The sequence below is a fragment of the Bombyx mandarina genome, chromosome 10 (assembly GCF_030267445.1).
Source record: "Bombyx mandarina strain Sakado chromosome 10, ASM3026744v2".
NCBI lineage: Eukaryota > Metazoa > Arthropoda > Insecta > Lepidoptera > Bombycidae > Bombyx > Bombyx mandarina.
This window is the reverse complement of record NC_143217.1, coordinates 2,497,101-2,514,113: the sequence shown is the minus strand read 5'-3', so window position 1 is coordinate 2,514,113 and position 17,013 is coordinate 2,497,101. Positions and strand designations below refer to the sequence as shown.

General features: G+C 36.7%; 1 protein-coding gene across 3 annotated transcripts in view; it reads left to right on the top strand.

The window, feature by feature from the left end:
• Drak (Death-associated protein kinase related) overlaps positions 1 to 17,013 on the top strand; it is a 226,787-nt gene that overhangs the window by 105,761 nt on the left and 104,013 nt on the right. The window lies entirely within an intron of this gene.

The following is a 17,013-nucleotide window of genomic DNA, read 5'->3' as shown; positions in this document are numbered from 1 at the left end:
CAGTATCCTCACGGTAACTCAACACGATTGAGTGTGAATATCTTTTATATATATTGTATTATAGTCGACGGAATTGCTATATTTAAAAATTTCTTTAAAGTTGTATGCCTTACTAGTGTTTATGTAATTTAGTTAATTTAGTTTATGTAATAAAGTTAGTTTAATTTAGTTAATTAATTTTGTGACCTTACAACTTATATCTCAAGGTGGGTGGTGCGTGGTGCATTTACGTTGTAGATGTCTATGGGCTCCAGTAACCACTTAACACCAGGTGGGCTGTGAGCTCGTCTACCCATATAAGCAAGAAAAAAAAAAAAAACTAGTGATAATTGGCATTGGTAGTGGCCAAGCTAAACTTTGTATCTAAATTTCATTAATTTCAAGACTGAATTAGAATGAGTATACTTTGTAATAATTTGTAGGTACTACAAAAAACTATACGAGTACTTCATAAAAACAAAATAAGAATCTAATAATTAGAGTAATCATTATTATTAGAGAATGTACACAATAATTGACAAACAGAACTATTTAAACTTGTGTAAGTTTAGAAAAAGAATACGATTGGCACGTTTTTCTTATTTGTTATTTTTGTTGACAAATTCGTTTCAAGTTCGAAGAAGTTCGATTGTATTCAATCTGGATTGAATACGTTGTTAATATATATATTAATACGTGAAGCAAAAACTTTGTATCCCTTTTTACGAAAATTGCGCGGACGGAGGAGTATGAAATTTTCCACACTTATAGAGAATATAGAGAAGAAGTGCACAATGCTAATTTTTTTTTTAAATAATGCATAAAAGATACATTAAATCAATAAAGAAAATATTACACACACAACATACCATGTATTTGACGCACACACGCATGCATACTATTCATTGTCAAACTTTTGTTCTTGACGTCTGTAGTCAAAATGAGAATAGATTAAATATTGTTTGTCTTTATTAATGTTTTTTTATAGAGTAGCCTTGGCGAAATTTGTGATTATAGAAGTATAAAATATAATCATAATAGTGTACAAACTTACAAGTCCAATTAATTATAGTCGAATTTCGACTACTGCGGGACCTCTAGTATTGTTTTATTCTTCAATGGGATGGAGCGCTGCGGTGAAGAAAGCACCGTAAAAGGGTCACCAGAGGATTCGTTTCTTTGGATTGATATACATATTTAAAAAAGTCGTTGTGGCCTAAAGGATAAGACGTCCGGTGTATTCGTGTTGAGCGATGCACAGGTGTGTTCGAATCCCAGGCGGGTACCAATTTTTGTAATGAAATACGTACTCAACAATTATAATTTGCGTAATTACTGGTGGTAGAACCTCTTGTGAGTTCGCGCGGGTAGGTACCACCATCATGCCTACTTCTGCCGTGAAGCAGTAATGCGTTTCGGTTTGAAGGGTGAGACAGCCGTTGTAACTATACTTGAGACCTTAGAACTTAGGTGGGTGGCGCATTTACGTTGTAGATGTCTATGGGCTCCAGTAACCACTTAACACCAGGTGGGCGGTGAGCTCGTCCACCCATCTAAGCACAAAAAAAAACATATTTTGATAGTCACAGCGAAGCGTTACCACACTGCCATTAGTAAATTAAAACATCGGAACAATAAAATTAAAGATAATGCTTCTTCTCTTTAACCCAGTTAGTTATTCATGACCAAACACTGTAAAGTTTAGTATTCGAATTAATAAACCCGAATAAAAAATCGTACCAGTCGCAATCAAAGCTTTATGCTTATACGTTTTCATAATGTAATTATTAATTTTTATGCGTCTAGACTGTGAGTCGTCCCTTACAATAAGTACAGCGGTGCCAACTTTACAATAAGTACAGCGGTGCCAATAGCGTAATAAAAAGTGTAATAATCAATGTTTGTACGAAGGCAGGTACTTGTTTTAAGCTCGGTGAGCTTTTATTTTCATTCCGAGGTGCAGGCCTCGACGCGACCATTAAGGATGGCGATCAGCATCACTAATACTTTGATGACAGTTAAAACGTAATTAAAATTTAATTGTACAAAAATTTAATCTTATTAATGTTGCATTTAATTCCTTATTGTAGTCTACAATATTTTTTTTCACGTCATTTAGTAACTGTGCTCGAGTTCTCATAAATATGAACGCATCTAACTAAAAAAACAGAAGCATTATATAATAAAATGAATATTTTATTGGCGGTTTTTTGTTACGTGCGAACGTGTTACAGTTTTAAAGTTTAAGGTTAAGATAATTTTATTGGCACTAATATCGTGCGATAGCAAGCAAGCATCACATAAACATCAAACTCTATCTAATTGTCATACTCAATCTAGTGACAGTTTAGTAAAATGTCAACTGACATAATATTTTTGTCATTTACATTTAACCCAATAAGTTACTGTAGCAACATTTGGCATAGACAGCACCGATTCAATACTTCACTAATCAAATATTACTTTAGAGAAATTTATGTCAACTATTTTAAATTTCGTCAATATCTAAAAATGTAAAAATGTATAAAAAATAAACGAATTATCGTTACATACGTACAAGGCAATATATGCGGCACATGTATTACGAGAATGTTTTATGTACGATATTGTATTTAATTAATATAAATATGAATGAAGTATAGACATGATTTCAGTAGTATAAGAGAAGCCTTTATTTATACCTACTGCCAATTGTATATACAATGACTATTGCACTTAAAGAGTTAAACTCCAATCGCGCACTGAAGCTGATGACACACTTTTTTATGGGATCTTGAATAAGCGGTCAACGTATATTTTTATGTACTACTAGCTGACCCGGCAGACTTCGTAGTGCCTCAATCGATAAATAAAAGACCTAAACTTTTGTATAAAATAAACTTAAAACAAACAAAAGGAATCTGTCCGACGGGGGGCACATCGAAGGGAAAACAAAAATTTTATTTTTATTTAATTCCGACCATTTTCATATTTATCTACTTTTTAAACCTTCTCTGGACTTCCAAAAATAATTCAAGACCAAAATTAGCCAAATCGGTCCAGCCGTTCTCGAGTTTTAGCGAGACTAACGAACAGCAATTCATTTTTATATAATACTGGCTGACCCGGCGGTAAATATTAAGTTAATTGTTTAATAAAGGTGACGTAAACAAACGGAAGCTTTTGAGTTGGGAAAGCATTTTAATTAAACGTCTCTTCGGGCCAGCCCTGATCTCCCAGAGCTCATCTCGGAACGGTAACAACTGGTTGCGTGCGGGTTATGCAACGTCGGGCGACGTCCTTGCGACACGTCGGCGGGAGGGGGGCACGAAGGCCGCACGAGGGCCGTCGACCTCAAACTAGCTATCGGCAATACCCTTTATATTGTTGTTTGTTAAAGACAACAACTTAATGCGATTGAGAATTTCATTTAACCCCGGAGATAAATAAGGTGATGAAAGTTATGTATGTTTCTTTGGGTTGTCGCTGAGAATCTGGAAAATTTGCATGTTTTTTTATTTATTTATAATACTGGTTGTCAAAGTCACTAAAGTATAGTCCGGTAAAGCTGTGTTACCATTTGTCTACACTAACATAGTACTCACTTAAGATTTACTTAATATATCAGGAAGACGAAAACCATGTAATTCTTTTTGGAAACCTTTGCCTTTAGTTAGTTAGTAGTTAGATACTTATTGTGCAGCCTTCTTCTGTATAGTTATCCGCGTATGTACGACCACTTAAATACTGTTTCATCGTACCTAAACTAATACTGTTCCTTCATATCTTCTAGGCTAATTATTGTATTTTGTGAAATGGAATCTCAGACTGATGGTCATTTTGTGAGCCCGCAGGGATAGATTTTACAACTCTGCCTATTTTTAGCACGCAGTAATGCGTACGGGGGTGAAGGGTGGGCCGTCTTTGTACTATAAAATTGAGATAAATATATACTCTCCCCGAGTTTTGACCCCGGGCGGAGATTGGACCTAAGGTAAGAGAGTGCAAGGGGAGTCGTTTGGGTGAGTAGGGCTAAAACATTCTCAGGCTTGCGGTCTGCTCCCAACGTCTGAAGACGACATATCCCGTGCAAACCCCTCCTAGATGCATACACCTCGCACGAGGTTCAGCCCCCTGCCCGAAAAAAAGGGTAGCAGTATTCACATCGTGATATCTATGAACTCTGGTAACCGTTTAACATAATGTCATCGTTCATCATCCGTCTGTGTCAAAGAAAGTTCCTTTTTCGAAGGTGGTCCAAGGCTTAGATGATGACCGGCTGAGTGGATGGGTAGTGCGGACCGACTCTCGCGCCACCACTAGACCGCTAGTGATGACGCCATTTTGAGAATTCCTTCCAAACCAACCCAAAATAATAAAATCTCTGTTTGTTTAAAATTGTCAAGGTCCACGATTTCTTTCTAAGTCTGGTGTTGGTTTGGTTGTCGAAAAATAATCAATTAAGGACAAATTAAAAACGTTTTGACTGCTAACAACTGCAAGACGACAGGATAATGTTAGATTTTTGTATGCGAAAATAATAAATAAATAATAATAATAATAATAAGAGTCAAGAAGAAGAGTTTCATATTATTGAATATATAATAGAGGGTAGCTTGCACCATAATCTTATGTCGACGAATAAGACCTTATTCGTTCCTGGCCACGATATACGGAAAGCATTCGAAAATAATAATATCGACGCTTGAAAGGCAAACGTGACTAAACGACAATGCGTGGACTTTACAGTAGACTAATTTAAAGTTGAAATACCTGAATTCAAAATTTATTTTAACGAATCTAGCTGTAGTAGAATCTAGCTAGTAGTTGTAGGATTGAAATTGTTTTAATAGACCTAGAAAAAATTTTTTTTTTGCGCATCGAATATGGTTATTGCCTGTCATTAGTGTACAAAGCAGTTATTGTCACTTCGTCATGTTTGCCTTTCAAGCGTCGATATTAAAGCAAAAAACTCGGGATTAAACTGTAAAAGCAATTTCAATTACGTCTGCAATCCGGGAAAACCGAAGACTATACAAGAACAGCGATGATATAAAATTCATGTCTATATATATATACTGATGACCTGTTTATGGCTGATTGACTGCACATGACATTGACAAACGTATAGTTAGTGTTGCCAACGTTTTTTTAGTATTCGTTGTAATGAAGAAACACTTCATTAACCAGTTTAATCCGCCGATGTCGGTCGGGCTGTGACCAAATCTTTTTGATCTGTCTAAGTGATGTATGCGTAGCCGCAATTTTAAATGTTTTAGTGGATTTTATCCACGAATGTTTTGATTTGTTTTATTTCTGTAGACGGGTTCGAACAGGAAAGCATGTCTGATGAACGATAGAAGGAAGAAGAATATTCGCAACTATCCGTGCGTATTCACAGTATGCTCTATCATCATTGAGCAGCATTCTATAACAATTTGAAATACTTCATATCACGTAACAAATGTATGTGTGTGTGTGTGTGTGTTTTTTTATGTGCGTTGTATTACCAAACACAGAGGTTCAAGAGTGACTAAATAACGATTTCATGTTGTTGACGTTGTCGACTTAATGGCTCATATACACCGGTTGAGTATCCACTATTACGTAATTTATGTTTAGAAAATTAATGATACCAAAAGCTAGTTCATTAATCAGTGACCAGACCTTCAGGGTATATTGGTAAATGAACCTACGATGCAAGTTACTCCGAGTCAGACGACGGGGTAACAAACCACCGCCGTCGTCCGAGATAGGTTATTTCGGTTCCTCCCGATCCACTCTTAATACCTTTAGGCATTCCAAGCACCGGTCACCGTTCTCGTTCAATGCGGCAAAGAATTCGGCGTATAATTTAACCCATAGAAACAATCTATTGATGTCCCGTCAGATCTTCTCAGTGGGTCGCTCCTGCTAGGACAGATGACAGTAAATTCTTTTAGGCTGAGCCTCAAGAGCTAGTCAACCTATTAAAGTGAAGCCCTATAGCCCCTGGAGGTTATTGGCAGATAGATAGGTAGGCAGAAAAAAAGATCCTACATGTTCTTAAAGAGCGCAGTACATCCTGAGGCCTATTCAATTGCATCGGAATAATCGCCATCCTCCTCTTCAAATCAGAAAGTATTATTGCTGCGAGCTAAAAATAGACGGAATCGTTGTTGCTACAAATATATAAATCGGACGGTGCATTGTATTATGTACACTGAATATAAGTATTGGCGATAAATGCGCCATTTATTGACTTTCTAAATATTTGTTTGCATATATACAATTACATCGGGACCTTCTGTGTACCGATCAATTGCTTCCGCTCAGTGGAAGATCTTCCTTTTGTCTTCCCCTCAAAAAACTTTACTAAATCTAGTTGTAGGAAGCTTCAAGTACTGTACCGATCGCGAAATAAAACAATAAACCTAGTGTCAAGTGCGGAACAACTAATGACGTGTGAATAACCCTTAATTCGGCCGTGTTACGTAAAGACCGTAAAAATTGTCATCCGTTCCACAAAAGCTAAGATTATCCACACGTTATCGACTCCTAAAAGTTACACAGTAGCTTCGTGGATGCGCAATTTTGAGATAGTCAAAAGAACACGGAAGCGGCATTATCAATGTTGAGAGAATAATATAATAAATACAATATGAACATTATCTGTGATTGTTTTGACATAATAGACAGCAAACGTTTCACCGTCATTGACAGCGTCTGTCAACATATTTTTATACTTTTTTGGTGCTGTAGATCGGCAGACGTGCTTATGGCCCACCTGGTCTCCACCAAATGTCAATTTAGAATGTACAAAGACTGGCCTAGTCTTCAGACTGGAACTCATACGTAGCCGTCTGTATTTAAGGTAGGAGCTAAGGCATTAGGAATGAGGTAGTTGGGTAGGAAAACTACGAAGGATTCTGTAACTAGGAATGGATTAAAGCTGTAACGTGCTCCAGGATAATAATTCGTTAATTTTATCCAACAATCAGTCGACCACAGTTTTCACCGGTATTAATAATGAATTCTAGTAATAAAAAGTGTGCAGCAGAGATTAAGCCTCCCATCGAGTAACCAAAGCCACTGAAAACAATTGATGACACTAAAATAAGCTTTAAAACAAGAATATCAATGGAAGTGTGTTTAAAGAAATATGTAAACACTACCTTAAATAACGTAAATGAAAAATGAATACAACTGAGGTAACAATAAAAAAGTACTCTCGTATGTCGTATCACTCTTGTCAGAACAGTCGTAGCCGCCATCCAGTATCATTGGTGTGGGCAGATGTTATGCGCCTCAAAAGTACTACTAATTACAAAAAAGAGCTACAATCTACAAACATATTAAAGTGTTTGAAAGTTATCAATTCAGTGGTCGCTTACTCGAATCTTCTGAGAAATAACTGAACAAATTATAATTATATTGTTTATCATTTAACTGCAGTATAGTCTGTGCTCAAAGAGCAATTCAAATTCTGTTTTTATTGTAAATCCTACTTCACTTTCAATTTTTTTGTAAAATTAGTTTAAGGCTGATATGGCCGTGTTGCCAATGCTTTCAATAAATTAAAAAAAAAGCAATTCAAATTCCCGTCTTTGACGTTGACAGCGTCAATAGTGACAACACATTAATTGGAATGTTAAAAAGAACTCAGCCGTTCGTAAAGAGATAACTTAAAAATTAATAATTAATATAGCGTTTCGTGATTCGTTTCGGTATCGCGCAAATTATGCACAGATTCACGAACGACAATGACCCGGTTCGGTTTCTTCCTTGTGTTTTGTTGATCGGCCGTTTTTCCTTGTTGAGTCACCGCCATGTTGAATAATAGATAATTGTTTGTAGTTATTTGTAGTGTTGTCAGGTTATTGTATGTATACGTTATATGTATATATATAAAAAAAATGTTTTTTATTTGTTTCGTAAGCATTGTTATTACTATTTTGATGTTTATTATATTATAGTTTTCGATGTAATTTTGAATTGTGATTTCAGAGGAATACGGTGACATGATGATGTTCATACATTAGGTAATATATTTTAAATTTCTGAATACTCGACTTTTGCTATGTGCTTCCTATAGAAGGTATAAAGTTAGATGTTGCTATAATATATGATCTAAATATACCGAGAAACCTTTAAAACATAAATCAGAAATCTGTCTCTAGCATCAACATTAAATAATATGCTTTTGTCCATTTCATTCATTCGATTCAAGTCGCTTTCCTTTGACGAACACGAAATTAATGCTAATTTAATTTCTTGAATGTTTCGCTGGTCTTCAAGTCACGCATCCTAAGCAGTTCGGTCTCGATTCTTGCAAAATAAAATTTATACCTGCCTCGTGTCAGAATGAAGGGTCGGTTCCTTTGCTTCGCTTCCCAGAAAAAAATAATTAAAATTCGTATTCCGAACCGAACGAATTCTTATTATTGTTCCCAATGTGTATGTATGTATATATGTATGCACATATTTTACGAGCATCTGAAATGTTCTTTATTTAAAAAAATTTAGATTATTATTTCGAAATAAAGAATAATTATATAAGAAAAAGGAAGTGAAATCGTGTATAACAAATTACAATAAAAGTTCATAGATATATATTCAAAATTGGTGATAAATAAAAAAAGTCTTGAACGATGTTTTTTTTTAATTAGGGCGCGGATCCTGTTCTTATGGACAAATCTTAAATTTAAGATATCGCGCGGAATTAAATTTAGTTGAGTTATATGAAATTGTTTATTGGGATTAAACGCAATAAAGACCCAAGTTAATGATGAAACTTTACCGACGTACCAATCGACTTTTTGGCGGAATCGGAAAAGTGACATAACATCCAACCGATATTGCTTATTTCTTCCACACTCGACTACTTTCACAGATTATAAACGGATTTTTTTATGTATACAGTAAAAAAGTCCGCATTCAAACGATCATCAGAGTGTTGCCCGTTCATAAAAAGTTTTCTAAATTATTTTGCTTGTCGATAGACTGTCGGATAGAAATGAAATCTGTTGATACCTACCTACATACATCAATGGTTGAGCTGTAATCGTTCCGACGCGTCCTTCGGCCCTACGGCCGCACGAAACCGGCGGCCTTCGCTCGGGACGGGCTAAAAATAACCGTGCGCCCTTAGAGCACCGTCGAACAGGATTTATAGGATGCTGGTACGTTTACCATATTTAAAAATTAGAAAGAAACAAAAAACAAAGACTTCCTTCTTTTGCTAACTGATTGTAGTAAAGGCAAGAATGGACACTTTGAGTGCGGATTGAAGTGCATGTAGAGGAATCTTACGAGTAAAGAATCAAAACCAAAATCTAATTTGTTTGTGTTCAGAGTTTTTCAGGACACTAAAAATTGAACTTTCGTGAAAGTGAAAGAAAACGAATATGTCGTATAAAATATTTTATCCATAAACTTACGTCTGAAGATGGTTCAAGATGATATTTGAATTCTTTCATCAATCATTCATCAAAGGGTAAAAAATCTTTTAAAAAATTTACGAAATAAATGTATTTCATTTGAGAAGGAACCATTCAAAATTAACCATAAGAACTTTAGACTCCTGTTTTGAAAATCGAAGCGACTTATTTATTGAAGTCTGTCGAACGAATACGATTCGAGTTTACTTTAAAAATGAATATTTTAATATTTTTATTCTCTACCAATTCGCCTAAGAGGCTATTCCAGCTATGCCTGCATGGGAGGTGCATTCGCGGGCTCAACCTGAGAGAATTTGCTAACACTAGCCCCCGCAAGATCAGTGCTTCGGACAGTCTACCACTGGATCGGAATCGCGATCCACTAAGAAGATCCCGGGAGAATCTCAGTGCGCTAATATTTTAAAAATAATACACATTTCCACTATAATCTTTTTAAGAATATCCGATAAATAAGAAAATGATGTTGTTCGCAGCCGCGTCTCCGGTCCAGAATCCAGACGGTTCTATAAGAATTTTCATCTAATGCGATCAAAGAGCGACCGGTTGTAAATCGTGACTCGGGATGCTGTCGGTCGGATTGCGCGGTTTTGCGTTTAATGTAGGAATTTCCTACTTACGATTATTTAATATTCGATTTGATGCACACGTTACAGAAAGCCCTAGGCTTGGGATCGGGAATTCTATGACTCGTTATTTAACTTTTTTTATATTTTTATTTAGCTCCTGTGAGTTCTGGATCTCAGGGAAACCACATTGTCCTTTAGACACGAGCTCGAAGTTATAAATCAGTGGAGACTCTTCAGATTCATTAGATATCATAGCGTAGAATCAAAAGCAAAAATTTTTTCTCTTCCATTCTCTTCTATCAGCCGTCATCTCAACACTCACTCCTCTCTCTCTCTCTCTCATATCGTCATTCACATACTCCATCCATGTCTTCTTCGGTCGACCTTCCCCCTCTACCGTGCACTACCATTTCCAGACATCTCCTAGTCACATGCATCTTCTCTCTACGCATCACATGCCATACCACGCTAACCGTCCGCTCTATGATTTGTAGATTTCCCTTATTAAATTAATATTGTTATTCTACTCATAAGTAGGGTGACGAGGAACAAAAGACATAATCACATCACGGACTGTACAGCAGAACTTGTATTGAAATTTAAAACAAAAAGAACGAACACTGACCGAATGCTGATTGAGTTCTAAAGAAGACGTCCACATACTATTTACAAATGTAAATTCCACGTGTCATATTTATGAGAATGTCCCAAACAAAAACTTAATGATGGTCGCATTACATTATTCACAATAATCCATACAATTCAAAGGAAAACATGCTTTATATGTACGCATGTTAAAGGTTATTTTGTTTGTTTGTCGTGTGACATGTGCAATCGTTCTTATAAATTATTCGTATGCACGTCCCATAATAATGATCTAGTTTTGTGTTTTTAAATGGTCACTCGTTACACGTTGACTCGATTGAGTGCGTTATTCACACTCAAAGTTAAATGTAGCGGAACCGGGCCGCATGTGAATACTTCAAACTAAATAGGACGTTTGTTGGTTTTGTTAATTAAGTTTTAAAGGAATTTGTGATGGCTGCGTACTGGATTTATCGCTTAGATGGGTGGACGAGCTCACAGCCCACCTGGTGTTAAGTGGTTACTGTAGCCCACAGACATCTACGACGCAAATGCGCCAACCACCCTGAGATATAAGTTCTAAGGTCTCAAGTATAGTTATAACGGCTTACAACCCTTCAAACCGATACGCATTACTGCTTCACGGCAGAAATAGGGGGGTGGTACCTACCCGTGTGGACTGACAGTAGGTCCTACCACCAGTAATTACGCAAATTATAATTTTGCGGGTTTGATTTTTATAACACGATGTTATTCCTTCACCGTGGAAGTCAATCATATATTGAGTACGTATTTCATTAGAAAAATTGGTACCCGCCTGCGGTATTCGAATACCGGTACATTGCTCAACACGAATGCACCACACGTCTTATCCTTTAGGCCACGACGACTTCAATTGTTTGTTTGGATTTGTTTATTAATGATATTAGTATCTATTGAGTTTCTATTTGACAAATTGCTTGTCACAGTCGGCAACCCGCGGCTAGGGAGCGCAGTATGCGGCTCTTTGACTCCTTAGATACGAGGCTCTTCCGCGAAATGTTTAGTTCAGGCATGGAATATTACATATTATCTTGCCTCGTAAGAGACGAGTGAACATTTTTTAAACACAAGCCTATAAAAATGTATGGTAATAAAATGGCTCTTAGAATAAATTTTAATTGTGTATCTATCTATACTAGAGATCCCGCAGTAGTCGAAATTCGACTATAATTATTGAGATTATAAGTTTGAACATTATTAAGGTTCTATTGTAACTATGTATTCTATTCTAGACTACACTATAGACAAATAATAATAAAGATAAACAATATTAATCTATTCTCAAGTTGAGCACAGGCTTTAACCAATAACAAAAGTTTGACAATAAACAAAGAGTATCTAAATATGCGTGTGTTAAATACATGATAGTGTGTGCAATGTTTTTTTTATTGATTTAATGCATAATATAAAATAAACATTACCATTCTGCACTCCTTCTCTATATTGTCTTAGATAAGTGTGGGAAATTTCATAGTCCTCCGTCCGCGCAATTTTCGTAAAAAGCGGTACAAAGTTTTTGCTTCACGTGTTATTAATATATAGATTTGGCTCTTTTGGTTCGCAAAATTGGTGACAACTGTTCTAGACCATCAGAATGTGTACACACACAAATCGCCGATACCCGTCGGATACCAGTTTTATTTTGAATGTCAAAATACAGTTACGTAAATCCGTCGTTAACGCGCGTGTATGCCGGTAGTGAAGTGTGTCAGAAGGTCGACCGTGATTAATTCTTATCGAAAAACTTGTGGCATTAATGAGAACATCAACGAATTTTTTATTTATCTTAAAAACTGTTATTCTATAGCAATTTTGACTTCAATCTCGGTTTATCTCTGAACTATTTTAATACATACAATGTAAATGCGTTACAATGAACATGTATTTATATATAATAACTAGCGGCCCGCTCCGGCTCCGCTCGGGTCTTTAACAAAAATTTCAACGACGTTGTTTTATTCTTTAAAATAAAAGAACACTTATTGCGGCATAACTATAATAGTTAGATATATGCTGTCGTGACACTTTTTGTAAATAATAATGTGTTCTACAAAATCGTAGTACATTATTTTATTCTATCATCAATAGTTTTCGCAGGGCACGCGATGTAATGAATATTTTAGGTAATTTTTTTACGCCTTTTACTAAGGATCCCTAATTTTTTTTAAAAAAATTTATAGCCTATGTCACTCGGGAATAGTGTAGCTTCCAAGCAGTGAAAGAATTTTTCGAATTGGTTCAGTAATTTCGGAGCCTATTCAACAAACAAATCTTTCCTCTTTATAATATTATATAGTGTAGAAGTATAGATTGACGCGTGTCCCACACGAACGAATCTCGGCTTGAAAATCAAAGGGAGTGTAGCGTTTCCCCAGTGTCATTACTTCCGGCAATACGTATTCATTGATTCGCAAAATAAATATTTTAACAAACATTACTTTTACAAGCGGGGGTAGGTTTGCTAATGCATTTTGTACACGTGTCATTTTCTCCCCTTTCGATTTAAATGTCTCATGCTAATATAAAATGTTTTGTTTGATAAGAGCTGAAAAATATTAGATTATTAAGTTTTTTACTTGTAGTAAAGCGTCTTTTGAGACGGCACATTTAGGTACCAGCAAATTGCCTATTCGTGCCGTGAAGCAGTAATGCGTTAAGGTTTGCAGCTGTTGTACAGTAAAATTGAGGCTTAGAAATTATGTTTCAAGCTGGATGGAGGAATTTACGTTTTGGATATCTATGGACTTCGGTAAGCACTTCACTCCAGATGGGCCATGAGCTCGAGCATGTAATTAAACAATATATAAAAGTTGTAACTACCTAAATCGGTGATTATTAAGTTCGTAGTGTATGGTTTGAAAAAATATAGTAACTTAAAATGAGGTTGTTTTTTAAATTCATTCGCTCTTCTATAAGATTTACTTGATTAATAATTTACCAAAACAAAACTCAGAAACTAACAAAAATATCTTATACTTTACTTATTTGGCAGATTTACAAAAGATACTAATACTTACATGCATTCGACAAATATCCACTTTGATTATTACTCTGTCCAAGTTTTGGCACAGGCCACAATGTTAGCTCATAACGAACGACATTAAATATATAAATAATGTTTATTACACGACTCGGAGAGCGGAAAGCGTCTGTGTCATTTCACGTACACAAAAGTATGTAACTTGAGCCTATTACAATCAGACGCGAGACAAATAACTTTTTGTTTTCAAAATTTTCACGAAAGCGTTTGGATGCGTTCCAAATGTTTTAATATTATTTCCCCGATCCGTAACAAGATATCCGAAGTCTGATGCGATTCGCAGGATTCGGATATGTACTTTGTAATTAGGGTGCCGTCGTCGTGGCGCCCAACGTGGGACGGTTTGTTTAAACATCCATAAACCGATCGCTGCCTCGCTCCCGCGAAAACGGAATTGTTTGCGGGAACTTCAAACACGCGACCCTCGTTATTTATTAAACAGTAAACACACATTGTTTCAGATCTCGGTTTATTTAGGATGAGAAACTCGAGTTTCGGCTCGGGGTCAATGCGTTTCGAACCATTGTTTCGAACCGCAAATGGATGAAGTAACGGCTATCCAAAGACACCCGTAATTCTAATTTTTGATGCGTAACGGTTATGTCGTTTCACGATAACGAAGCCGGGTAAAATGTCCGTAATGTGGAAATAAGTCTTTGCACACGTCGGATATTTGTTGTTCCGCCCACGCGCGCTTAAAACACAATATAATTATAATAATTAATCAGACATTTATGTTGACACGTCTCTCGTGTAGAACCTAGATGTAGTAACAGCGCGCATAAATCACGTTACGCAGTCTTTAACGCGTTGACACAGGCTTTTATTTCTTTGATTGAATTGCACACCGTCCCGTAATTACAATACAAAGTGATCAGAGTTTAATTTGACGTGGGCGAGAACGAATAACATTAGCTTCTGTCGGAAGCCTCTGAGAGGGTACTTCAACAATACCTACACGTTTTATTAATTAAGCGAAACGAGTAACAATTATTGAGTTTAGCAGAACGATTCCATTAAGTGCGCAGATTATAGATTATTATCGGCTTAATTCGATGTCATTAAGGGTTTTTTCTCGTTGTAAAAGAGTCGGCGGGCATCGTTGCGGCGTAGGCGACGAGAATACCACACGTAACAGATTCCTAACTGTACCGCCGCACAGATCACCACGACGACATAGATGTTAATAGTAAAATAGACAATAAAAATTCAATTCGGCCGTTTCCAGAAACGTGTTTTATATACATATACGTATGTATGTAGATACGGTGTTGCGTAAAAATGTGTTTGATAAAGCCGCGATCGTCGAGACTATCTAGTGCATTCGAACCCAAAAATGAGGGACTAATATCTATAGTTTGGAATTTCATTCATGATAACTCGTCTGTGCGTGACTCTGTTCGTAAACTCACGACATTTGACTAAAGTTCATATTCCGAGTCCAATTATTTAACTATTTGCTACTTTTGAATCCTCAAACAAAACTTAAATATCTAACTAGATATTGCTGCGGACATGCGAAGCAGGAGTGGCATTCCTCAAACTTGAATGTTTTATTTATTTTTATATTGCTTAGGTGGATGGGCGAGCTCACAGTCCACCTTTCTGTTAAGTGGTCACTGGAGCCCATAGATATTTACAACGTAAATGTGCCACCCACCTTCAGATATAAGTTCTAAGGTCTCAGTATAGTTACAATGGCTGCCCCACCCTTCAAACCGAAACGCATTGCTGCTTCACGGCAGAAATTGTTGTGGTACTTACCCGTGCGGACTCACAAGAGGTCCTACCACCAGTAAAAAGAATGTCCACAAAATCGCATTGTCTATAGTCATCGTCATGAGCTATTTAGATCTCCGGATAGCGATAGGTTCAACCGACAACGGCCGGCTCCCGCCCACATCAGCCGCGACATCCAAGTACACGGGCTTATTGAAATTTAATCTCAAAGTCACGTACGTAATTTTTCACCAAAACCACCATTAGTCTTGTCGATTCATGAGTTTTTTGCCTCGCCGTCTGTGTTTGTACAATGAACACGCTGTCATCTTGAGAGATCAGATCGTGGAACTCAATCATAGACGTGCTTTGTACTGTTGTCGTCCACTTCTGATGCGTGTTCCTTGTCTTTTTGTTATTGTTTTTATGTTACCGTACGTGTACTAATTAATCATCGTTCAATGTCTTGTTAAATTTAGCATTTAAAAAATGTAATCATAATAAATCGCCAGATTAATATGGTAGTATTTTCTTCGGTTCTCAGGAGTCTTAGACCGATGGAACTTTCTGTGTATTGAAATTTTATTGATATTGCTTCTCAAATTCCGAGGTGTTTCTCAGTTTCACTTAACAAGATATGTACTTAAATAAGCCAATGTTATAAAAATATTACATAACCGTTTTACATTGTATTATATTGTACATTGTATTGTAAAATAAAAGTTAGTTTATCAAGCAACAGAAAAGTAGAGGCAGTTGATATGGCATGAGAGAGAGCGCTTTGCTCACTCCGCAGCAATCCGGCGTCTTTGAACCGAGGATCTGGATAAGAATCTCGTCGGAATCCTTCATGTTTCGGGTGCTTCCTGTATGCCAGCTTGGCGACCAGTGTGAAAAGATCTAATAAGGTAACACACTCTGTGCTCAACACACGGTGTGGAAAGATTAACTGTGTGGAGAAATGGTCGCTTGCGCCGAATTTTGTTGTGACACATGACCCAGCACGGAACCTCGCTAGTATGAGCTGAGCCATCTAGCTAGACTCGAGGTAGCCCGTCGACTGACAGAATCGGTGGTTGTTGTGACTGGCAGTGAGAAATTATCTCCTCTGAAAAGCTTAACATTGCCCTTCCCTTGTTTTGGTTGAGTTTTGTTACATCCGAGTCTGAATCGGTTCAGCTAAAACATGCACCGCCATAATAAAGCAGCGTAAACGTTAAAGGCTTCTATAGTATGTGACATTTAGATTGTCGATAATTAATAGTTTGATTAACTAAAATATTTGAAAGGTATCGATTCCAATCGATTTGAAAACAATCGAAATCCATCATTTAAGATACCTACCTATCCTGTAGCGCCCGTGCCTATTAATTATCACGCTGATCTACCATCGCACATAAATCTTCATGAATGGCAGCAGCGGGATCAAGGAAGGCATTAATAAAACGAGACTTGTGTTTTTTGTCGACGTATGGCGTTTAACCGCGTCTGTGATGACAGCCGGGTTTTATTGTCACCGGGGCGCCTCCGCACCGGATAAATGTCAGTTTTTTGGTCTCATAAATAACATTGAAGTGTGCCAGATAGATGAGTCTGCGAAGAGATTCGTGATTCAATTGTGATTTAGGGGATAAGTAATCGTTTCGTATTCTTAGTAAAGTAA